General features: G+C 46.7%; 1 long non-coding RNA gene and 1 pseudogene across 3 annotated transcripts in view; both read left to right on the plus strand.

Annotated features, from left to right (window-relative positions):
• Nucleotides 1-25,608, plus strand: part of 9330179D12Rik (RIKEN cDNA 9330179D12 gene) — a 63,031-nt gene that overhangs the window by 2,961 nt on the left and 34,462 nt on the right. The gene's annotated exons all lie outside the window — the stretch shown is intronic.
• On the plus strand, nucleotides 15,235-15,763 carry Gm18995 (predicted gene, 18995; annotated as a pseudogene).

Below are 25,608 nucleotides of genomic sequence, written 5' to 3' on the forward strand. Positions count from 1 at the left end.
TTAAGGCTAGCGGAGGCTGAGGCTGGGGGGGGGAGGGGGTGGCACGCTGTGGGAGCACCACCCGTGGGCTCTCGGAAAGGCCCGGGAGGGGAGGCAATAAAGCCGAGGTGCAAGCGATTAACTCCAGCCCTGGGCCAGCCCCTTTAAACGAGGGTGGGGCGGAAGGGGTGGGCGGGGGGAGGGGATATCACTTTAAAAGGGTGAGTATGAGTTTGGGGCGCCGTCTCCCCTCCCTCTATTTGCATAGCCAATAGCTCTGGGGCTCCTGCTACTGCGCGCTGATTGTTACCGGGCAGATTACTTTTTTTTTTTAAAGTAGGAAGCCTTCTCCGCTACATCAAAAGGAAGCCCGGGAAGGGCGGAGGGAGAGCGGGGACCCGGGCGGGCTAGGCCCGCACAGGGGCCTGGGCTCCTCGGACCCTATCAATGGCAGCGGGAATTAGTATCCAATCTACTGCATGTAAAGAAAGGGGAGGGAAGGGGCGGGCGAGGAAAATGTGTAATTGCAATGGAAGCCATTAGCTTTCGGAGGTGGGTGGGGGAGAACTCATTGAAAAACTCAAGTTGCGAACTTAAGACGGAACCGTCCTGCGCCCAAGGTGACGCTTGTCTAGTGCACTCTGTCCATCACCTGTGGGGTTTAATCAAGATGGGTTTCCCGAATAGAGGTCTCGGTGTTATCCTGCACAGATATATGAATTTATGCTTTATGACCCCATAAAGCAATTACTCAAAATTTCCCCAGGGCCACCTCCAAGGAGCAGATCTGACACTGCTCCTGCAGAGGGGCACAAAGTACGGGGCGTCAGAGCTGTACTGAGGTATTCATCTACCTCAACAGAGAAGCTGGGCGGCGGGGGGGGGGGGTAGGGGGGGCGGCATCCTTTTATTCCCCCACACCACTCGAAGGCTAGTCTCCTCCGCATCTCCAGTGAAGACAGCATCCGGAGCTCGGGGGCGGAAAAGAGGCGGGTGGTCGTCGTCGGGGCTAGCCCACCCGGAGGATAAAGTCTGGGTGGCAGGTTCTCCCAGAGCCAGCGGAGGGCCCCTCGCCTCTTCCATCCCCCACTCTTGGCTTTGCAGTGAAATTCCAGCGGGGAGGGGATCTTGGGGGTGGGAGAGGTGGCCTGAGGCTGGGAGGGCTGCGGAGGAGGGGGGAAGAGGGTCGCTGGACGGAGGCCCCTCTGTCTGGAGATGGGAAAGTTAAAGCGCGTCCTGCAGGAGAGGCCCTCTGCGTCAGCTTCCCCATCCTCCTCCCCCTCCTACTAATGAGGGTTCCCGAAGGTGAACGTCGCTGCGAGTCCGCACGTGGGGTGCGGCGTGAGAGGGTGCGGAGGTTGGCAGCACGTCCCTGGAGAGGTTGGGACTGGGACTGTGTTTTCTCTGTCGGTTGCCACTCTGACCACGTGTTGAAAAATCTTCATTTCTTTTTTTCCCTTTCTTTTCTTTCTTCTTTTTTTAAATAAAAAGTGCGCCAGCTAGCACATGGGAAAAGCCGGTATGCCTTAGGGGCAAGTGTACTTATTTCCTTGCGTGTGGACTCGGGTGTGCAGAAGCACGAGTGTGCTCTGCTGCGGGGGTGGCGCCAGGATTAATAAGAGCTCTTTCTCCCCACCACTACTTTTTTTTTAAACCCCCGAAGGTGGAAAGATCCTTTACTGGGTAGGACCCAGGTAGAGTGATAAACTTCAGCCAAATACGAGTTTTCCCGAACTTCCATCCCTCCAGGACGTGCCCCCTCCCGTCTCCCTCCCTCTTGCGCCTAGCAGTTTCGGTTGGAAAGTGTACAAAGCCTGTAGGTGTAAGGTGCAGCCGGGTGTTGGGTGTTTATAGGCATATTTCTGCAGGAACCTGCCACCTAGGCACACATTCTAACAAGCTCACCTGGCGGATACCAGCCAGCCAGGTGACCCTGAGGACGCTCCAACCCGGCGTGCTGCTGGTTCGGATCCCGTCACCTCGGAGCAGGGACATCTCCGTCCAGGAACTGGGGGTCATCGCCTCTTCCCTGGCTCCCCGGAAGAATAGAGCACTGTTCGTGTTACTTCATGGACAAATGGGTGGTCAGGCAATCAAACCTCCCAGACCCGATGGTTGCTTAAGGAAGAAAAGGCTCAGAAAGATTAGTGGGGGAAGACATGAAAACCCGGTTTAAACTGCAAGAAAGGGGAGGGGGTGGGGCAGAGTTGAGAAATGAAGAGCCCAGGCTGGAGGCTCCCACACCGGGACCAAGCGGCCTAAAGTGCAAAAAGCATACTCAGGAGCCACCCGACAGCAGACCTGTGAACCCAATCTCCCAGGTTGTGCATCGTAGCGACCCTCGGGTGGGTGTCGGTGCGGACCCAGGTAGAGCCCTCGTGGCAGAGGATAAGCTGGGAATGGATTCAGAAGCCAGGGCCTGCAGGCGGCTCACCCACCTCGCATCTCCCCCTTGGATTAAAAAAAAAAAAAAGTTAAAGACCCAAACTTCCCGTCTTCCTGTCTGATTCAACTTCAGGACACGCCTCACCCGGCCGAAAATAGCCCTGGAAACTCATTTGCTCTTTAAAAGTGAATTTGCCAGCAAAATCTAGGGTAGGGTGGGGGGCGTCGGGCGGGCGGCGTCGGGGGTCCTGGTCCCTCCCCGGGGAGCCGGGGGTGGGGACTGTGGGCCAATGGAACCACGCCTCTGCTTGGGGAGCCAACACGCTGCTTTTTCGCGGAATTTTGACGTCACCCACATGTGGGGGAAGGGGCTGGGAGAGCGAGAGGAAGCGGCGGGGGAGGGGGCGGCGCAGCCGGTCGTGCGGTGGCTGCCCAACCGCTGGCTGGGTCCCGGATCTCTAAACACCCAGTGCCCCGGTCCGAGTTGCGCCCCAGCGGCAAAGCTCCGCTCTCTGTTCCCAGGCATCCTTCACCCCCCCAATGGTTTCCCCCTCCCTACACACTTATTTATATTTATATATATATATTTTTACTTTGACATGGAGACCCGCCGTTTGCTCCAGAAAAGGCTGGTTTCTTTAGTTTGCGGTCCAGTTCTTCTGGTCCCAGAGATCCGTCCCAGTATCGCGATTGCTGGTGGCGAGGGCCGCCCGGGAATTCCTAAGCCAGTCTCCACCCGGGAAGACGAAATTGTACCTTTTTGCTCCTTGAGAAAAGAGTTCTGTGTGTATATTCACACGCGGGATTTTTTCACGCGCGACCTATTCGTCCCTGCCTCACCCCACACTCTAAACATACGCTGAATTCGTTACTTATGGTGGTGACACACAAGCTCCTGGGGATGTATGGGAACATTTCACCCACGGATTTTGCTGTACCCCAGCTAACCTATCTATAAACACTCCTGTGAGAAGACCAGAGATGAGCGAAAGTGCAGGGCCACTCCCCGCCCACTCACTGGATACCCACGTGGCATCCGTACTTGTGGAGAACCTTCTAGAGAGACTGCAGGGGTTGAAAACTACAGGGTGAGCCCACGCACCTCCGTTTCCCCTGAAATTGGACAAAATCTTTTCAATCTTTCAGTTTGGAGGCATGGGGGCTAAAATGTGTCAGTTTCCTTTAAGCCCACGGTAATTAAGACGAGTAGATGCTCACATTGAAGGAGCTGCAGAGTGGGTGCTGGGGAGAAAAATGCCACCGGGCTCTGACTTTTTCTTAACTTCAGCGAGGTAAAGGGGCTTGTGGGAGGAGCCAGGGGCTTCTTTTGAAATGGACTTGATGTGGAATTATTTGTTTCAAAAGTAGTGGAGTTTTCAGTTTGAATGGGAGGTGAGGCTTGGAAAGGTGTCTATTTTGAAGAGGACAGAGAGATTATGAGCAACACTTTCTTGCTTCCTTTGAACACATTCTCTATTTTTAACTTATTATTTAGTTCTTTTTCGTTTAATGATTGCTAGTCTGATCCAAGCAGCTTTGTTTTGTGACTTCTGGGACAGGGGTGGAATTATAATTAATAAAAATGTCAATAAATTGCTTTTGAGGCTCAGTGTGTGAGACCTTTATTGAAGAATGGCTCATTTCAGGTGACCAATGTGATAAACATTTATTTTGTGTATACAAAGAAGAAAAACAGAATACAGTATTAAACATTTTTAAAAGAAAAGTACTGAAGGAAGTGTTTAAGAACCTAAAAGACAGGTCTCCTTTAAATTTTGCTTCAACTTCATTTGACACTTTAAATTGTGGACATTCTCTCTGTAAAACATTTAACACTACCCGTACCAGATTTTTTAAAAAGCAAAAGTTAAATTTTATTTGTTTTCTAAATACTTACTTTTGTTCAAATGCAGACATTTTCCCCTCTGAAAAAACATCCACTTTCTCTGTGACTGAACATTTCTATTTTATTGTAATTATTGAGCTATGTATCAATATATCAGCTACAACCAAATTGCAGCCGTATAAAACATTCTCATCAGTATTTTCTATTTTCTATCATATTTTTCAATCATTAAGCATAAGAACTGTCAGCATTTGTTAGCACAGTTTACCCACAATCCCACAGTATACCAGATTCACTCTCCAGCCCTTCTGCAATTAATTCAGTGGTATTAAAGGAAAAATGATTTTCTTCTTGAACTTTTAGCCTTTCCAAACCCTTTTTTCTAGAAGCAGGTTGAAATTTACTTCTAAAATTATTTTCTTGGTATTGTTTTTTTTTTTTTTTAACCAGGATTTAAAAACAAGAAAGGTTGAGTTTTGCATTTTGAAGCTGGGTGTTTTCAAAGTCTTACATTCTTCAAAATGTACACCTTTGGAGAAGAAACTGTGCTCTGGAACCATCCTGGAAGGGTGCAGTTTGTGACTGTATGCTAAGCTAAGCCCACACTAGCTCGGACCCCTATGAGGAATGTATGTCCTCTTGGCTCCGTTTTAAGTCAGAGCATCAGCCTTTGCATGACCTTGACAGTCAGTGTCTATGTGCTGTGCAAACAAGCCTGGAGCAGAAGGCTCTGTAGGAAGGATGAAATCAGAGCAGAAAAATAAAAAATTCAAATATGTCTCTGCTCTCAAGTGCCTCAGATCACACTCTTCATTGTGGTCCTATTGGCTGTAAGTCAGATGACTTTGTGACATGTAGAGGCAGCTTCTTCAAGCCCCAGTGTGTGCTAGTTATGGTAGTCATGGTGACAAGGGATAGGAGAGAGTCTCGGTCTCACAGTGATTGGATGTAGGGGCCTTCACTTCCTTCCTTGCTTCAAAATTATCACCATATGGTTAGGTTTTTGTTGGAGGGCATAGCACCAAGAACATTCAGTTCTGACAATTTTTGAAACCTAAGTCACCCACAACCTAGATGAAGAGGAGAAAGGAAAGAAAGAAAACCCATACAGAATTTTAAATGAGTAAGAGAATGTCTTTGACTTATTTCCAGAACCCTGTTCCTTCATCATGCCCACGTATGTTTCCGTTTGCTTGAGAGCAGCCAGTCAGTAGAATGGGGAAATGCCGACACTAGGACCCAAGCCCTACCCTGGTATCAGAAAGGGTGTTGTGAGGCAAAGGGTTTGGGCTGATTTGCCAGGGGTTCCACATGAAATGTCTTACACTTAGCATCCCACGGCCACCAATTGTTTCAGGACCCTGAAATCTTAATCTTTAAAAAAAAACAAACCACAAAACACAATGGTTTTCGATGGCAGACACTTCCATCGAGGCTGGAGTCTGCGGGCCACCATGTGTGGGGTTCTCACTGACACCATTCAACTGAGGACCTTTAATTGTGTCAGATGCAGCCCCTGGTCCCCACTGTCTCATGGTAAACTGAAGAAGAACTACCTTTGTGCCCCCTACTCCCTCCTGAAAAGACATTCTTCTGTTTTCTTTTGAGAATAGACTAGTGTGTTTAATTTAAAATTTCCTTGGCAGAATTTTGAATAAGGCTCCAATTTACTTGCTTCAGTACGAGAAACGTTCACATAATTACTCTTTGTAGTATAATCACCAGAGATTTTATGTCATCTATCAAAGGCTCTAAGTGAGTCGGGAAAGGAACACTCATGAAATTTGTTACAGTTGAGACGAAAACCATACTTACCTTGAGAAACAGAGTTAGACCTCCCCTCCAGTCACTGAAGGTTGCCTGGCAGACTGTGTGCTTCACTTGGCGGAAGACAAGCGTTGATCTGGACCATAGATTAGATGCAGTCTTGCTTAGGGCTGGACCTCCTGAGGTTTTGGGCAGTCATCAAATATGCCCCCGAGTTCAGGAGTCTGTTGTAGAAATTTTACATAGCATCCGCCAGGGTTATTCATGCTGAGAGATCGCATATGTGCTGGGCTGATAACATCACAGGTCTATGTGCAAATTCAGTAGGGCTCGCCGGCGGCTTAATTTGGACTTGTAAGGTAGAATTTGAGTGGTGTTAATGGATGAGCTGACAGGGCAGAGATTTCTATGCATCTGGCTTTTGCACTTCATTTATTTGATTAAAACTGGATCTTTCTAAAAGCTGAACTCAGGGATAGCTCTATGGATATAATATATATATTAATATATTATATTAAGATATAATGGGCATATAGCTGATAGACAGTCAGTAAATGTGTTGGAAGATATGAAGGAAAAGAATTGACAGAAGGGCTCCTGGAGTCAAGTAGTGCATTCTCTAGTGATTACATGTGGGAAAGAATTAACATATTAGATAATGAGTGGTATTTTAAAATAATAAAGTCTGGGTATGAGAGTAGCTGTTTCATAGAGTGGTTTTTTTTCCTGACATGCACAATGCCCAGAGTGAACCAGAATGAGTCTGTAGGTCAAAGGGTTTAGAAGGAGACACTGTGCTGACCTGAGTAACTCGTACCAGGGAGATACAGTGTCTTCTCTTTAGACTGAGTCCAGGAACTATTACCTGGGTTATGCAGTGGTTTTAAAATTCCACTCTGCAAACATGTTCTTAATTTGTAATCTGTTAGAGGCACAGCAGAGACCAGGATGGGAGATGTCAAACATTGAAAACTAGTCCTTTGAGACTAGTTAAAGATGACCTGTGTCTTTGGCCTCTCATTCTGTGAGCGTCCTGGTTTTTTGGTGAGTGGCTGTGTGTTTCGGAGTGTCTGCTTGTCCTGGAAGCTGACAGGATGGTAATTAGTGTACCATTCTTGTTTTGAGGGGTGACTTGAGGTTAAAATAGCTCATCCTGCAACATACAGACACAGCCAACCCTGTTTAAAGATTAAATTAAGACTACATTTTTTAAAATTTATTTTAATTTCATGTGCTTGGTGCTTTGCCCACATGTTTGTCTGTGTGGCCATGTTGGATGTCCTGAAACTGGGGTTACAGATAGTTGGGCGCTATCACGTAGGTGCTTGGAATTGAACCCAGGTCTTCTGGAAGAGCAGTCTGTGCTCATAACCACTGAGCCATCTCCCTGGCCTGGCAGAAAGTCTTAGTAGCTTGCATGTCATCAGAACATGGTACTTGTCCTCGGCAGCATGTAAGTGAGACAGCGCTACCTTGGAAGTCAGAGGTCTCCTATTCTGCTTCCTGGTGTCCCCTCAACTACTATTGTGACCTTAGGGTTGGCGTTTGTGACCCCAAGACAGAGTTTGCTCATCCACAGAATCCACTGGCTGTAATAAGGGATCTTTACATCCCTCCTCAGCTCTCTGTAGGCACCACCCTTACCATCACCCACCCTTACCATCACCCACCCTTACCATCACCCACCCTTACCATCACTGACAAAATGGGACTCCAATCCACACAGCATCGGCAGCGTCTGTGTAGTCTCTCTTTTATATAAAGATCTTAAACGGTGCCGATGTTCTCACTCCCTCACTAGTTTGTAGACTCTTAACCTCATTTGACAGCTGGAGTCTTCTTATTCATTTTCACCTGCTGTCTGCTGAGAGGCAGTAGTCTTTGTCTAATCCCTGGCCACTAGAATACAGTCAAGTCTGAAAGGCATATTGAGAATGAGGATGTATGGAATATAATGTTATTCTGGGATGTTTTAAGGAAATCCTGGCGTGTTCAGGACAGATCCTGTTAGAGCATATACCCCTGTTTTGGAGTGGGTTCTGAATTGAAGATCCTCTTCCAAGTGATTAAGTGACAGGCAGTTTACAGCCTGAGTGAGCCTCTTTAAGGGAGGCTAATTTTGAGCTGTGTGGAACTCACACAGTGTCAGGTCTGTTGGTGGCAAAAGAATGGCGCAGATTCCACCACGTTGCAGTATTTAGACAGGATCCTTCTTCCTTCCTTCCTTCCTTCCTTCCTTCCTTCCTTCCTTCCTTCCTTCCTCCCTCCCTCCCTCCCTCCCTCCCTCCCCCCTCCCTCCCTCTCTCTCTTTTTGACATGTCTTAGTATCTAGCGACATGCAGGGGAAATATCTAGGTCCCATTTTTTTTTCTCATTCAATATTGATGCTTTGACTATATCAGAAACCCTAATTGTTTGGGTACTCTCTGCTTCAGGGAAAGCCAGCAAGATACCTGTTCCTAGAATTACAAACATGGCGCTTTTCAGTGTGGCTACTGAAAAAGGGAGATGTGGTCAATAAACTATTGTATTTGGTATACTTCCTAAACATCTCTCTGTAAAATGTCTTTGGATTAATGGAATCATGAGAAGAGTGCTGGCCAGCAGTCAGGAGAGGTGTGCCCACCCCTCATCTGCCTGTGAGGTTAATTGGGTCTCCATCACTCTAATGGAACACTGGAGGCCCCTGCTTGGCTTGTAAGTAGAGAAAAGGGGCTGTTTGGCTCCCGGTTTTGGAATGTCAGAGTCTCGATTAGGCAGCCCCTTTGGTTTTGCCTTTGTTAGTGACAGCATGGCCCTGGGAGACTGTGTGTGGAAGAGCTTGCATTGTCATAGAAGGGGGAGACTATGAGTATGGACCCCACAACATGTACCCAATAACCTGAGAACTTTCTCCTAGAATAACCTGGAACTATTTATTCTCCCAATGGTACCCATGTAGGGACAGAGACTTTAATAATAATGGATCCCCAGGGAACACTCAGATCTCACACAAGCCACAGCTCCGTTCAACCTGGAACCAACATGGGTATGATCATAGCATTTTGGGGTTATCTCCAGTATGTCATGTGGAAGTCCTTCAGAGCATCCCTGGCACATATCAGTGATGGAATGTCTCTGTTGGGGAGGAGCTCATATCTCAGAAGGGTATCCCATGATAGAGCAGTTCTGTGCAGTATTTATTTCTTGGATGTCAGAGGACACTTCCTGCAAAGCCAGAGTTAGAACCTGGGTGTGCATCTGTTTACTGTATGATAACCCGTGTGCTGGCTTCTTTTTTGTAGCTTCTTCCCAAGAACCATGTGACATTCCCGTACCAAGGTATGGGGAATGGTTTACAAAAGGTTATATAACTATCCAGAAATGGGAACCTCAACTTCCTGACCATCTGGCAAAAAATGTTTTAAAACCAACCGTCCGTCCATCCATCCATCCATCCATCCATCCATCCATCCATCCATCCATCCATCCATCCATCCATCTATCTATCTATCTATCTATCTATCTATCTATCTATCTATCTATCTATCTAATCTGTCTGTCTATCTTTCTATCTATCTATCTATCTATCTATCTATCTATCTATCTATCTATCTATCTATCTATCTATCTATCTATCTAATCTGTCTATCTATCTGTCTATCTTTCTGTCTATCTATCTATCTATCTATCTATCTATCTATCTATCTATCTATCTATCTATCTATCTATCTATCTAATCTATCATGTGTCTGCATGCATGTACACATGTGAACATGTATGTCTGCATGTGCTTGCCACAGCACCTGAGTAGAGATCCAAGGGCAACTTGTGGGAATCAGCAGCTCTCTCTCCTGCCACGTGAGTCCTGGGCATTGGACACAGGTCATCGGACTTGGCAGCAGCCACCTTCACCCATGCACGCCTCACAGTGCTGCCTTTTGCCATGAAAAATGGCAGAACAAGGCATAACCATAGTTAAGACTTTCAGTTTACCAGGTACTTGTGAGTGTGGGTCCTTCATCTTGTCTCCTCTTTGGACATCAGCCCCTTGGCCTTAGGCTGCCTGCTAAGGATTCTGTCTCTTCCTAATGTGTAGCTAGTGAAAAGGTGGAACTTTTCATTGCTGTCCACATGTTCCATCGCAGCCCAGTCCCCAGAGTCTTGAGTGCATCCCTATTCGGACAGATACCAAGGATGCCCTCATTTTCAGTAGACGGGGTGTGAAAACCCACCCACACCATTCTGGAAGTACAGAAAATCTTAGACATCCACTTCAGTGTTGTCCAAAGCAAGGGGAGTGGTTCGTGGAGGAGTGCTATGTATCCTAATGACTTGATATTTATTGTAATGATTTTTAATCACATATTTGATGATACCATCCTGTTTGACAAATGTTTCTATGGTGTTGAAGCTTTTAAAGAGAGATCTGTTTTACAGAACATAAGGCAAAAATGCACTGTTTTAGAATAGCATAGGCTATGTGTAAACAACTCAAACCGAGGAAGCACTAAGTCCTTAGAAGCCAGCACCAGCAGCATCTGCCCCTTACTCGCACCTGCCGTTCCTCCTCGCCAGTGGCAGAGAGGGTGGAGCAGCCCACCCACTCCTGCAAACTCTGAAGCCCAGGCTTCTGGGGGGGGGGCTGTCTTTATTTAAACAGTGTTGCCATCATTTCCTATCGCTCTTCCTGCTTCTGTTCTGGTCTCCTGGTGACTCACCCTCTCTGGCTGACCTTGGCCACTTCTCACGGCTCACTTCTGCTTTCCTGGTGTTTCCCCCATGGCCCGTGACTTTCACCTCTCTGTGTGCATCTGCCTCTGTCCTGAGTCCTCTCCAACTTTTTTTTTTTTAAGCCACTGACTTTTATCAGGCAGTTCTCCTGAAGTGCTCCATTCTAGAAGCTTTGGTCTCATTCAGTCTCTGCTCTGGGCAAGCAGCCCTGCGCTCTTATAGTCACTGGTCACTCTTTAGCATTTCATCTGCCTGGGTGACATCCTGGGTGTCAGGACTGCTGTGAAGGGGACATTTTTTATTATTATTACTGTGTTGTTGTTATTGTTGTTAAAAAGCCAAGCCAGGGGAAGAGCTGTTGTAGGGTTTTTGTTTGTTTGTTTTGCTGTTGTTTTGGGTTTGTTTGTTTGTTTTAACATTTATTGTGTGCATGTGTTGGGGTGGGGGAGGTGCATATCAAAGTATTTGTGTGACCATCAGAGGAAACTTACAGAGTTGGTTCTCACCTTCCAACACATGGGTCCTGGGGATCGAACACAGGTCATCAGAATTGGCAGCAGGCACTTTTACCTTTTACTCTCTCAGCCGTCTTGCTGGCCCCATGTAGTTTGAGCCCTGATTGTCCTCCTGCAGTTAGGTTAAAGGCTTGGTGCAAATGGGATAAGGTAAGACGTATGCAAAGGATGTTAGGTCCTGAAAGAGACTCCTTGAAGAATATATTGGGGTCCCAGTGACTCAGCCCCTCCTCCTTCTTGGCCACCTTGACTACCAAGGTGTGTGCTGCCTCACCACAGACCCCAAAGCAGTGGGAACAAAAGATCACCGGCAGAGTGCTCAGAAATGGGGAGCCAAGGTAAACCTTCCTCCTTGAAACTAAACAGCTTGCATGTTGGTTCCGGTGCCAGAAAGCTGACCTGTGTGTGTGCTGTCCATGCAGAGTCTACGTACACATGAGTTTAGCTCTCATGCATGTGCACGGCAAATGTGCCTGCTACCCAGGAAGGTTAGAAGAGAGGGCTTAAGAGCCCTAGGAACCTGGCTTACAGATGGTCTTAAACCGCCATGTAGGTGCTGAGAACTGAACTTGCGTCCTCTGCAAGAGTACTCAGTGTATTTAACCACTGAGTATTTCCTGATGTATTTCTAAGGACATGGAAAGCAACGTGCATGGCTATGTATATGCTGGGGGGAAATCTTGCAAAGGTACTCACCTTTTCAGCTGAGGACAGAAAGTGAAGTAAAGCCAAGACCTTAAAGAGTATACAGATTGCTGAAGGCATGCTGTAACAGACACAAAGTCCCTCCATAAAGGCTGGGAGACATATGGTCTCAGACAATTTAAAGAACTGCCTGTCTGAGCATCACCCGAACACGAAAACCCCACAGACCCTTCGGAGGAAGTTGTAGATGACCAAAAACATAGACTTCACACAATCTGTAGAGGAAAGTCACTTAAGGAAAAACACAGCCTCAACAGAGCTCCAGCAAGGGTGAGGGCAAGTGAGAGGTCCTACTTCAGTGTAGAAGGTGGGGGGAGATGGAGGAAAACACCTGACACCAATCTCTGGTCTCTACGCACACACACACACATATACATGCACACGGCTGTGCGTGCACGTGCATAATTTCACATTACACACAAACACATGCACAAAGAGAAAGTCAAGGAGGAATTAAGGTATTTTCGGATAAACAAAAACTGACAGACTTTATTGCTAGGGGATCACATAGAAAGTACCGACTGGAAGCTAGAAGTGTGGATCAGTGCGAGTACACACAGTTGGCACACAAAGAGGTGCTGTGTTAGATGTCTAGCACAGGAAGGGAGAGAGTCGGGGAAATATTGAGAGCTCTTGCAGCCTCAGTGAAAGGACACTAGGCAGTAACTCAAATCCACACAAATCCAGGCACCCAAATAGAATTAGGCAGGAAAATAAAAATAAAATATACATGTTGATTTTTTTCTTTTATATAAACATTTTCTTCTGATTTAATTAGTACTTATAAAATGCCATTGATGACATCATGTATAAAGATGTAATTTGTATAATGACAACAGCACAGAGAAGAGGGAGTGGTGTACGGGTGTTAAGTTTTTGAATGCTGATGTTAAATTGTAATTACTCACGCTTTGTTGTTTTAGGATCTTAATTGTAAAGCCAACAATATTCAGTAAAAGAAAACTAACAAAACAATATATCTGCAAAATTAAACAATAAAATACTTCAAATGCCATATAGTACCTGTTAAACATAAAATGGAACTCTGATGGGAGAAAAGAAAAAAAAAAAAAAAACCTCTCATTCTTTCTAAGAACGATAGGACAGAGGACAAACACGAACACTGCCTTAGTAATCATTACATTAACTGTAAATGGGCTAAATAAATGCTCTAATTAAAGAAAACAGACAAGTAAAGAAACATGCTCCAGATATGATGTGCTGCCTGTCAGGGACATATTTTAGATGCCAAGAAAAGTATGTTTAAAGTAAGAAGTTGGAGCCTGGCACTGTAGCTCAGTAGTGCTAGAATGTATTCATGAGGCCATGGGCTCAATTCCCAGTGTCACAGAAAAAAAGGTTAAAAGATGGAAAAACATGCACACACACATAGAGGAGACCTGGAGTGGGTGTGCTCACTCCAGACAAAACAGACTTTCCTGCAGGAAAGAGCACTGTGCACTGAGGAAAAGGGAAACCATCCTGGAAGACCTAGCAACTGTAGCATGCATGCACAGAAACCCAGAGCTGCCAATTAGACAGGAAACATTGTTTTGTCTGTGGCAAAAGCTTCCCCCCCACCCCAGCTCTCTTCTAGTCTCCGGAACTTGCACAATGTAAATCTAACCACTCTCTGACAAGGCAGGGTTTCGGGTGCTTGGAGCCAACTCATATCCCTTCTCACTCTCCAACCCATGCCACACCAGCCCCATGCACATTTTCCTAAGATACGATTCCATTTTTCTGTGAAGAGAGCTACTGTGACATTAATGAGAAGAGGCGATACCCCTTGCAGAATCTCCAATTTGGACAGAAGCTAAAACGATCTTATGCAAACCTGTTTTTGTTTATAGTGTGCTACATTTATATTATGTTTATATATATTGCCACCCCTTTGGGGTCAAATGACCTTTTCACAGGGATCGCCTAAGAGCACCTGCATATCATATATTTACATTATGATTTATAACAGTATATATCGATCGAGCAGGCTAGATCTCAAATGGTTACTCACCTGCCTACCCCATAGGGCTACTAAGTGTTTTCTTTTGTGTTCTACTGGGGATGGGATGGGGTAGAAGAGGTGAGGGAAGGAGTGATCCTTCATTTGAGTCATGCTGACATTCTTTAAGGTTTATTTTGTATTTATGGCTATGTGCATGCAAGTAGTGTGGGTCTCATAAATTCATGTTCCCAAGGAGCTAGGAAAGGATGTCACATCACCTGGAGCTGGCGTTATGGGCAGGTGCGAGCCACCTTACATGGCTTCTGGAAACTGATGGGATCTAGGAACTAAGCTCTGCTTCTCTGCCTGGAAGAGCAGCAGGTGCTCTTAACAGCTGAGCCATCTCTCCAGACCCAGCATGGTATACATTATCTCAGATTTGCTGTGGAAGGAAAAGCTAAGGGTAGTTAGAAGAATTGCATTGAGCATTGAAAATTTGGCTCTTCTTTTGAAACCAGTCATCAAGTTCTTGGATAAGTCACTTCAAAATAAAAGGCCTTGGGGGAATGTAGCTGGTGAAGTGGTCGAGAGCTTGCCTAGCATATGAAAGGACCAAGATACACCCTGAAGTACCAAATGTTAACAATAGCAATAGCGGTAAGAAGTCGTGCCGTACTACCACAGCATCTTTTGAGTGTATATAGTCAGTGTGCTACATGTTATCTATGAACATATGCAAATGAGGTTTGAGAATTAAAGTTGCTGATAGACTCATGGGTTAGGGGTTTGATTGCCTGCTAATGATCTATTGAACAATGATCCAGGAGGCTCTGATCTCAACAATGGATTAATCCCATCATAGTTTCCTAAAATGATAGCATTATTGGTAGGTGGTGAAGTACAGGAAGCAAGACTTAGTTGAGGAAGTGGGTCATCATACCCTGACCCGGTCCTGTAATCCGGTGATTCCAAAGGGGTTGTGATCCCTTTGGGGTTGAATGGCCTTTTCACAGGGGTCACCTGCATATCCGAAATTTACATTATTGTTTATAACAGTAGCAAAATTGCAGGTATGAAGTAGTAACAACGATTTTATGGTTGAAGGTCACCGCAGTTGTCACAGCATTAGGAAGGTTAAGAAACACTGTGTTAATCTCCTTTATCTCTAACTCCTGGTCACTGTGATAGGAAACTGCTCTGCTCTGCCGGGCCCAGCATGGTGAACGGACACCTTTGAAATTAGGAGCCCAAATCTGTCCCTCTGCCCTTAAGTTATTAGCTTAGAGTTTGGTCACAAGCTAAAAACTAATTAGCAAAACACCAGGAGCCTCTTCTATGGACCACCACTCCCTTTCCGTACAGAGTCTCCATAGTGTCTGGGATGTGTATATACATCCTCTGAAAACTAGAGAGCCCCCAAGGCCCTCACTGCTGCTTAGTACAAGACCAATGGGGCTCAGGTCTGCAAGTCCTCTCCCAAACCACACTTACACTTTGGCCAAACCAACTTCACCTCTACATTTTTCTCCAAATTTCCTGCAGGCAGGGTTTCAACATTTGAAGGTGATGATGGATTCCATGTGTCTGAGGTTGGGCCATCGCCTGTTGAGTGAATGAGAATGAGAAGCCGTGGGTACATCTCAGGTGGTGCTGTGGGTGAGCTTTGCTGATAATGGCACAGCTCTGCAGTGTTCCCAAGCACGGGCATCATGGACCACAACAAACAGGCTACTGAGGAGGCAAAGGAGGAAGTGAAGGGAATCTTGGGACTACTGGATGGATACCCACTTGATGGTAAAAACTTATTTGGTAGGCAAATGGTAGTACTGTCTGACACCGTGCCATCTTAACCCCGTAGGGCTTTATAAACAGGTCTTGGAACTGTCTTTTTTTTTTTTATTTTTAAATTGCTTTTTAGTTATGTGTAGGTGGATGGGTATGTACATGTAGATAAATGTGTGTGCCCCTGAAGGCCAGAAGAGGACATTGAATCCTCTGGAGTGTTCAGTACTGTCTGTTGGAGAGGGAGATGGTGAAGAGCCATCTTTTAAATCTTCTTAGGAACCCATTTGTAGCCCTCTCTCATTTCCGGAACTGCCAATGGGGAAGGAGCTGGAGGATCCTTCTCTAGATCTCACCTGAGAGCATCCGTGGCTCTGCCTTCCTTGGGCTGCCCACTTCTCTGGAATTTGGCTCAACTCTGATTGCTTCCCAGGATGCAGTCCTCGGCCCATCTTGCCCTCTGGTTCTTCCACAGTCCTTTGATTCACTCCATTGATGTCTTAACTCACCTCTGGACTCAGTCACCAGATAGTGGGGAGACGTTCGCCCCGCTTCTCTATGTTTGTCAGACTTTGTGTTTCTGTGAGAAGAAATGGATGGAATAACTTAAAGGGAGGTTTATTTGGCTTATGGTTTATGGGCTTGAGGTTGGCCAGGAGAAAGTCAGGGTGATGGGAGCCTTTGGGGAGGGGCTATTGACCTACCTCATGGCACACGGGAAGCAGAGGGGTCATACTTCCCAGTGACTTCCTCCACTCCTAAAGTTTCTAGAACCTCCCAAAATAGCACCCCCAGCCAAGATCAAGCCTTTGGGAGCAAGGCCTTGCCTCCTGAACAGCCATATATAGAAAATGTAGACATTGGTCTACTCCTAACATTGCTATCTCTGCTACACCATGATTCCCTCCTCTGAACCTCACTGATTTCATGCTTACCTTGCTCAGGGGCCAGCTCAAGTCCAATCTGCTCATCATCACTCCAACCCCTCTGAGTCTGCGCAGCAGATCAGGCCCCTTCCCGGGAACCTGTGCGGTGGCTGAATTAGGACAGGGGGTATAAATACAGTCTTAGTAAAGTTGAGTAGCCTCTCCGGGCCATAGTTTCCTCAGTTACAAACTAAAGACACCAGCAGCCCCTCTCCCAAACTCATAGGCTTTCTGTGATGACTCTGATCATCCCCATAAAGAGACTTAGCACAGCACCCAGGCAAGCAGGGCTCCATGGATGGAGGGATGAGTCTGCACTGGCCAATGGCGGTCAACACAATCCATCTGCCTTGCCACACAGGTTGAGTTAGAGTTGAGCTAGGCTCTTTCAGAGTGACCTGCGGGACTTCAATGGTGAAATCTGCACGTGAGTTCTGGAGTTCCTGAACCACTAGATCCCATGTAGATCCAACCCTTTGCCTTTTGCTTATGAGACCCTTTGGAAATGAAACTAGCTGGCTAGGCCGTGCTGCACTGCCACTGCTTGCAAATGCACCATACAGCCTGTTCTCCTGGTCTTAGATGTCATGTCAAGAGTCCCTTTCCCCTGGACTCTGGGGTTGGAGCATCTTGGAAAAAGAGAAAGAGAGGGTGCCGAGTTCTGGTGGCTCAGGACTGCTGTTTCATCTGCCCACTGTCCTGTAGTCCTAGTAGAATCCATGGTAGGTCAGCCTGACTACATGCCATGCCTTACACATGCACAACATCCCCCCCTTCCAGCTACCTATGAGCACCACATGCAGGTGCGCATGCGTGTGCACACACACATACACATATCACACCTCATACCACCCACACCCCCATAACCCCCATACACCACAAACACATACATACTACACCACATCATATTTATTTTTGGAGCAAGAATTTGAACCCAGAACCTCCCACAAGCATTTGTTGTCCTATTAAGAAACACCCCAGCTCCTTCGAGTGCTATTACTATGCTTCACGTCCAGGATTAGATGTCTGCAGCTGTGTTTTCAGACTCAATGCTCCCCACATGTTTTGAATACTGGATGCCCAGTTTGCATCAATGTTTGGAGGACCATGGAACGATTGAGGTGAGGCCTGGCTGGCAGGAGTGGATCAGTAGGTCCTTCAAAGGTTTTATTGAACTCTGGCTCCAACCTGTGCACACTGCTTCCCAGTGTGGTCTATGTGAACAATCTCTGCAACGTTTGCTGCTACCATGGATGGAACCTTTGTGCCCTGTGTTCCCTACCATAACAGCCTGAACTATGAATGCTGGGATTCAAGATATGTGCTACCATGCCGAGCCTCCTTGGGCTATTTCTGTTGGGTGTTTTGGTCTCAGTGAGGAAAAATGTCACTAAGACAGGTGTCTAGAGAGGTTATTTAATATAGGCAAATTATGCACCTTTCATGTGTTGTAATGTAAGATCAAGACATCTTGGCGCGCAAAGTACGTATGGAGGAAAGTCAAGAGTTCAAGGTCATCGGTGGCTCTGTAATGAGGTTAGCCTACATTATAAGAGTTTAAACAAAAAGCTATCTCCATGCAGTCAAGTAATTTTGCTTTAAAGAGAATTAAACTAAAATTCTTACCCAATGCCTCATGAGTGTGGCTTACACATGAAAGATGGCGTTGGGCTCTAATCAGCCGACCCAGACTTAAAAATAGGCTTTGGCTTGACATCAAGAAGTTGGTAAATAAATGTACATTAACTTCAAATAAAAAGCTGCAGGTCTGTGTGATTCAGTGCTGATGGTATCTTACTCCTCCAGCATTCTCAGATAACCCTCTTCTTTCTCAATCACATCAGAGGGACCTTTATGGTTTTTGGGTTTTGAGTGTAAGAGTTTAAAAACCTAAATGAGAGCTTGCCAAACCATATTCTACAAGTTGATGTTTCGTCGTGGGCAACAGTCTCTTGACATCTTTCCATGCTTCGTGCGTCCTGTGTGGGATGTTTCTCAATATTGAGAAAGTGTCATAGCAACTTCTTGGAGCCCGTGGACATTTAGGGGTCCTCCCACACTGTTTTTTTGGTCTTATAAATAAAGTTCCACCAAGCTGCAGGGCCTTCACTTCTTTGTGCGTCTGAGCATATGTGGGCAGAGAGAGCGCTCAGGGTCCTAATTCAGCTGGTTAAATGGTCCAGGAAAGGAAATGAGCACCTCGAGTTTATGAATGAGCAACTCTTTTCCTCACTTTCATCAAGTGCCTGGCTAAAGCATCCGAGGGTTAGTTTGGACTCACATGAGGGGGGACCGTCCATCGTGGCTGGAGGAACATGACGGCAACAGAGAGAGGTTACTTGCTCACTCCTTGGCAGATTAATAACTAGAGACAAGAACTCCAATCCTAAGCCCACTTTCTGCTTTATCCTTTTCCTTCGGTCTAGGACCATGGCCTGTGAGATGCTGCCACACACATTCAGGGGAGGTCTTCCTCACAGTTAAACCTTTTTGGAAATGCTCTTGTAGACACACCCAGAAGCGTATCTCCTAGGTGATTAGGGTTTGTTTTGTTGTTTTTGTTTTTTTTTTTGTTTGTTTGTTTTTTGTTTTTTGTTTTTGTTTTTTTTTGAGAAGGTGAATGGTTTTTATGCCCAAGTCTTTTTTACAAAAAACTTTTTATTTTTATTTCATGTACATTGGTGTCTTGCCTGCATGTATTTATGTCTGTGTGAAGGTGTTAGATCCTCTGGAACTGGAGTGACAGACATTGTGAACTATCATGTGGGGCTGGGATTCGAACCCAAGATCTCTGGAAGAGCGGCCAGTGCTCTTAACCTCTGAGCCATCTCTCTGGCATTTTCTTACTTGAGGTTACCTCCTCTCAGATAACTTCAGCTTGTGTCAAGATGACATAAAACTGACTGGTGTACTAGATCTTGTGGGGAGACAGGAAGAGGGAGGCTGGAGGGTTTAAGTGAGTGGGTGGCCAAGGAGCCTTCATGAAGGGGTGTCACCCAAGCCTGGGCTTCTAGGGACAGGTTGTCTGTCTGTCTACCTAGCAGTGAGCACTAGACTCAATAGGACCATTTGGCTTGATAAAAGGAGAAATGGAAGAGGCTTTGGGAAAAGCTGACCGAGACCAGAGACGGCAGTAGAAAAGCATACAGTGTGCTCAGACAACCAAGGTTTTATGTATGACCTAATCAGCATCAGCCCCTTTGAGGTCCATAGACCCAGAGGGATACGGGAAAGCTGGATTTTAAGTGCACACCGGAGAGACTTAGGTTTGTATGTAAAAGAAGCTTCCCTGGGACGCGTGCTGAAGGTAGGGTAGAGAAGTTAAGGCTGTGTCCAGCAGCTCCCTGACTTGAATGCAATGAGCCCATTTTCTTCATAGGTTTCTCAGCAGCTCAAGGGTTTGCTGGAGCGATTACCATGGCAGCATCAAGGCTTCTTTTAGGGGGCAGATGTTTTTGTTTTGGATTCTGGGTGTAAGAAAAACAAGGTATTGCAGGAGTAGGAAGGAACCATCTATTTCCATTGATTACTTTATCCATGTCCATAAACTTCTTCTCGTTGACCCATGAATTTCCGTACTCAATTTATCTCACTGATTCTACAAAACATCTATCGCACCTTTAGTGGCTCGATCTACAGAGACAACATGCAGCCACCGAGCATTCAGCCCTGTTCCAAACAACCTTCCTCGGAGCCAGCCTTCTACAGAGCCATGTGGATGTCAGACACGCAGCGGCTCAGTCACGCTGACATTGCTGGGATGCCTGGATTGTGCTGGAATCCCGGGGTGCCAAGCACAGGCCAAGGAGAAGCCAATGGCTGAGAACAACAATGCCAAAGTGTACACCGTCCATGCAGAGGGAGAGCAGTGATGGTTAGGTGGACTTGACCTACAAGCTGAGGATGACAGAGACCTCCCAAGCAGAATGACACCTGTCTAAGATGCTGGCTGATGCACAGAAGCATCCCAGGACACAGACCAGAACCTTACCCTCCTCCTGATCCCCAAACAAAAGAATTACCCTCAAAGCTATATTCAGGGCTTGGAGATGCAGGTTCAGGATAATGAGCAGAATGTGTTGTCAACCTCCCCAATGCTACACCAAGAAGCTCACAACAACCCGCTTACTCTCCCAGCTCTCTGGGGAGGCCTGCCCCATTAGAGAATCATCCTTATTTTTGAAGAAAGAAACTGAGGCTAGCTGGGTGTGGTCTCAGACCTGTCATGTCAGTCCTGGGGAGGCCGAGGCAGAAGAGTCTCCGAGGCTGAGGCTTCAGTAGCCAGAGAATTGGCTTCTGCCTCTCTTACTTTTTCTTTTAAAGGAAAAGAAGAAACCGGAGCTAGGGAAGGGATAAGACATGCACTTGGGGGGGCTGGGGGTGTGATTCACTCGGCAGTGTGGTGTGCAAGCCCCGGGGTTGGCTCCCTAGCACCGAATAAACCAGGTGTGGCCCATGGAAGCATACACCTTAATCCCAATAGTTGGGGGTGGTAGAGACAGGAGGATCAAGAGTTCAAGGTTATTCTCAGCTACATAGCAAGTTCCCTGTCTCAAATAACACACACATACACATACGTATATATACAACGTATATATACACATATACATACATATATGTATATATTTAACATGATATATATAATGTCATATGTATATTATATTATATGTAATATAATATAATTCCTACAGCTAGGCTTCTTTAACTTCCTTGATCACACATCCCCTCACTTTCTGAGACAGAGTCTCTCACTGGACCTGGAGCTCAGAGAGTCTCTGGCATCCACCTGTCTCCACCTCTCCCCACCCCAAGTGGGTTTACAGATGTGTGCCCCCTGCCTAGGTAGCTTTTCCATTAATGCTGGGAACCGAATTCAGGTCCTCCTGCTTGCTAGGCAGCCACTTCACCCACTGAGCTATTGGGCAGTGTTCCCAGCGGTCTCTCTTTTGATACCGTCTCACTGAGCTGACCGGGTGAGTCTTGAACTCCCAGCTTCAATTGGTCATCTGGCCACCTCTTCATGAGTGCTGGCATTCAAGGTGAATGCCTGCATGCCCAGCTCCGAGTCTCAAGGAGCAGTTGGCGCTGAGGGACACTGAGAGGCCACCTGTCTCAATGAAATCATGATTTATTAAAGTAGCCCATTAGCATGAAGCTCCTCTCTAGGCTGGTCTCCATCCTATATGAGGACGCACCCACTTGTTCAAGCACTGGTGTTGAGGTTGCCCTTGCTAGAGGGTACCAAAGCGTCAACGTTCAACTTGATCTCTCCCACAGTGTGCAACCTCCAGTCCCAATGGTGACAGCTAGTGCTTTGGTGACCTCAGAGATGCAGTATCCCCCAGGAAGACTGTCTGTCTTCCTGTGTGCTGAACAGACTCCCACTTCAAGAGAGATATCCTGCCCTAGTTGAAAGAAACATAAGGGGTTGGTTATGCTCCCTGTAAATTCACATGTAGCTCATGAGAAAAGAGTTTGGGAGAAATTTCCAAGCTCTGAAGGCTTTTTACTATAGCTGATCTTTTACTATGAAAAAAAAAATCTGTGGCTCTGTATAAATGGTGGGAGAAAGGAAATAGGTCCCACAGGTTTACTTAGTGTGAGGCTTCTCTCGAACTGATTCTGTAACAAGAGCAAACTTCTGGCACGTTGAAATGATTTCATCACTCAGAAGTGATAATCTGTCCAGAAAGTCTGTCAAGACATACTCTGGGCCCTGGAAATCCCACAGTGAATGTCGAAAGGCGTTTGAGTCTCACCTTTCTAAGATAAGGATGGAGATACCATGACCTGGAGAACTGCATACTTCAGTCGAGAGAGAGAGAGAGAGAGAGAGAGAGAGAGAGAGAGAGAGAGAGAGAGAGAGAAGGGGGGAGTTTGGGAGGGGGGGAGGGAGGGAGGGAGAGAGAGAGAGAGAGAGAGAGAGAGAGAGAGAGAGAGAGAGAGAGAGAGAAAAAACACAAGCAAGCATGCATGCCTGAATGCAGGTGCCCAGAGTGGCCAGAATATGAGCCCCGGACACACAAAACTCAGGTCTTCTGCAAAAACAGTCAGTGATTTTAGCACCTGAGCCACCCTGGGTGTTTGCTTGTTTGTTTGTTGTGTTTACCACTAGTGTGTGTGAATGTTTGAGTGCCTCTGCCACAGTGTAGCTGTCAGAGGGCAACTTCGGGATTTAATTCTCTCCTCCCACCTTTGCGTGCTGTCTGGAGACCTAACTCATGTCACCAAGTTTGCAAAGAATGCGCTTTTTAACCTAATGAGTTATTTCTTTGGCCCATAAGTTTTTGTTTTTAAGAGAGCATCCCACTATGTATCCGAGTGGCCTAGAATTTGTCACGTGGACTAGGCTGTCCTGAAATTCACAAAGATCTGCATGCCTGGGCTAAAGGATGCGCTTCCATGGCTGCCCCTCTGGGTTTGTTTGTTTGTTTGTTTGTTTTTCGAGACAGGGTTTCTCTGTATAGCCCTGGCTGTCCTGGAACTCACTCTGAAGACCAGGCTGGCCTCGAACTCAGAAATCCGCCTGCCTCTGCCTCCCAAGTGCTGGGATTAAAGGCGTGTGCCACCACCGCCCGGCCCCTCTGTTCATTTTTAAAAATTCATTTACTGGGCTGTCAAAATGGTTCAGTGTATAAAGACACGCTTAACCCTAACACCTTGTGTTTGATCTCTAAGACACACATAATGGAAGTTGTCCGCTCACCTCCACATGTGCGTCATGGCATATGCACGCAAGTGTGCGCGCACGCACACACACACACCCAAAAATAAATGTAAAAAGTGTGTGTGTGTGTGTTCCTGCACAGGCAGAGACCAGAAGAAAGCATAGTATCCCTTGGAGCTGGAGTTGCAGACATTTTCAAGGTCCTCATCTTGCTATGTGGGTGCATAATGTTCTAAGTTCTAATGCTTGTTCAGCAAGAACTCTAACCACCGAGCAATTTCTTTAGCCGTTGTTTTTTGTTTCGTTTTGTGCTTTGATTTTTTTCTTATTGTTGTTGCTGATGTGAATAAGTCTTATTTTGTAGTCTAGACTGGACTCAAGCTCATAGCTGTCCTCCTGCCTCAGCCTCCCAGGAGGATTATGGGAGGGAGTCACCACACCCGTGCCCCCTCACTTGGCCTCTCTTCGGAATCCTGGTTCCTCCCCAGCCAATCCAAACTGCAGCTTGTCTCGAACTACTCCACATGCCCACGCCTACGTACGTGGGGCCGCAGACACGATGAGAAAGCCAGTACTAATTCTTCAGCATCGTTGGCTTGCCCTGATGGAGCCTCCCCGACGGTTCCCGGTCTTCCCTCTCCCCAAGACCCCCCTCTTCCTTCCCTTCTTCCCTTCATCTCTGTTTCTGCACACAGCTTATCAAGTAGGAGGACTCGCTGGTTTTCAAAGTCCAGGTGTTGGGACCAGAATGCCTGCTGAATGCAGCAAGCTGCAAATCAAGGCTCTTGGGCTGTGTCTGTGGATTGCATTCAGAAATGCCTTTGCGGCTGTTGATTTTGAGACAGGGTTTTACACTGTAGCCCAAGCTAGTAGCTACCTTGAGGCGATCTTGCCTTACTTCTGGTTTCTGGGATTTCAGGGTTTTGATGACATGCCCGGCTTATAAGTGACTTTGTGCTTCCAAAGATTCTCTGCCTGGAATGTGTCTCATAGCAGGGACAAGTCTCATTTGTCTCCAAGAGAGGACACTAAAGTGGTGTTACAAGACCCAGTCATGGCCAAGCCGAGACGGTCCAAGTTTCCTGACTTGGCTCCTCTATGGCAACAAAATTTCATTACAGACGGACCCAGCCTTTTAAAATTATAGCTTCTAATTTTCCAGGCTGGTTAAGCTCCAGTGCTTTTCTAAATGCTTCATAAATCACAGCTCATGTGGTCTTCACATCACTGCTCCGAAGAACCTGCCTCAATCCCCTTCAAACTGATGGGAAGTCCTTGGCACAGAGAGGCTGAAACATTTTCTGAAGGGTCACACAGCACCCATATTTACACCCAAGTGCCTCTTACTTGGAAGGCCATGATTTCTGTGGTAGAGAAGAACTGTTCACAAGGCATTATGATGTTTGAGGTTAGAAACACGAGTCAACCTACTTCATCCCAGAGATGGTCTTTAAGTGTGAAATAAAGTGACGTTTAAAACCTTTCATCCTTTAGACACTTCAGAAATATGGATGTTTTCCTCTGTCGGCTGTGCACTCCCTCAGGTGTAACCCAGAGCTGAAAGGAGAGCCTAGACTCTGGATCTGTCTGTCCACATCTCACAGCCACTGGCTGGTGATACACGGTCCCCATCTTGGTCTGGCGCTGCTGGCTCTGTCTTGTGTTTTTCACATCAATCAAGGCCCTCTTTAGAAAAGGTTTCCTGGTCTCCAGTGCCCTGGGACCGACAAAGTTTTCCATTGGCTAACCCCTTCTATCTCCATTCGCCACTCCCACTCCCCACCCCCACCTCCTACTCCCTCCTAGCCCCTCCATTCCTATCACACTAGTTCTTCATAGGAGTTCCTCAAGGCGTCACACCTACCTCTACCTAGGACATTTTTAGGGACTTGGCATTGCCTGGGGTGCCGCTGCCAGGAACCCCACAGTCAGGAGGAGGCTATGTATTTGCAGGGTCTGGCGGGGACCTGACTGTCAGCCAGCTGATTTCTTTTTCTCCCCAAACAGCACAGTCTTGTGAGGCAGCTGGGTCCTGTGAGGCCTTCAGCTGAGCCTGTCACATCCCCAGGCTGTGTCCGTGCTCTGTTTACCCCCTTCCCCCTGTTGAGAGGACTTCCCCCAAGTCCTTCGGCCTCTGAACAGCTGGGCTCAGATATTAGATAGAGCCTTTTCTGTGTTCACCACAAGCTTGTGAACAAAAGGGTTTTAAGAACCCTGATCATGAGCAAGGTCTTGGGAAGATGAAGTGTCAGGAAGACTTTAAACAATTGCCATCCTTGTGAATCTCGAAGCCTGTGCCCTTTCCGAGCTGGGCCTGCTGGGGACTCTGTCTCGGAATCGAGGAGGCCCAGTTTCCTCTTCCAGCCTCCCCATCGGCC

Source organism: Mus musculus, chromosome 6 (assembly GCF_000001635.26).
Source record: "Mus musculus strain C57BL/6J chromosome 6, GRCm38.p6 C57BL/6J".
NCBI classification, from domain to species: Eukaryota; Metazoa; Chordata; class Mammalia; order Rodentia; family Muridae; genus Mus; species Mus musculus.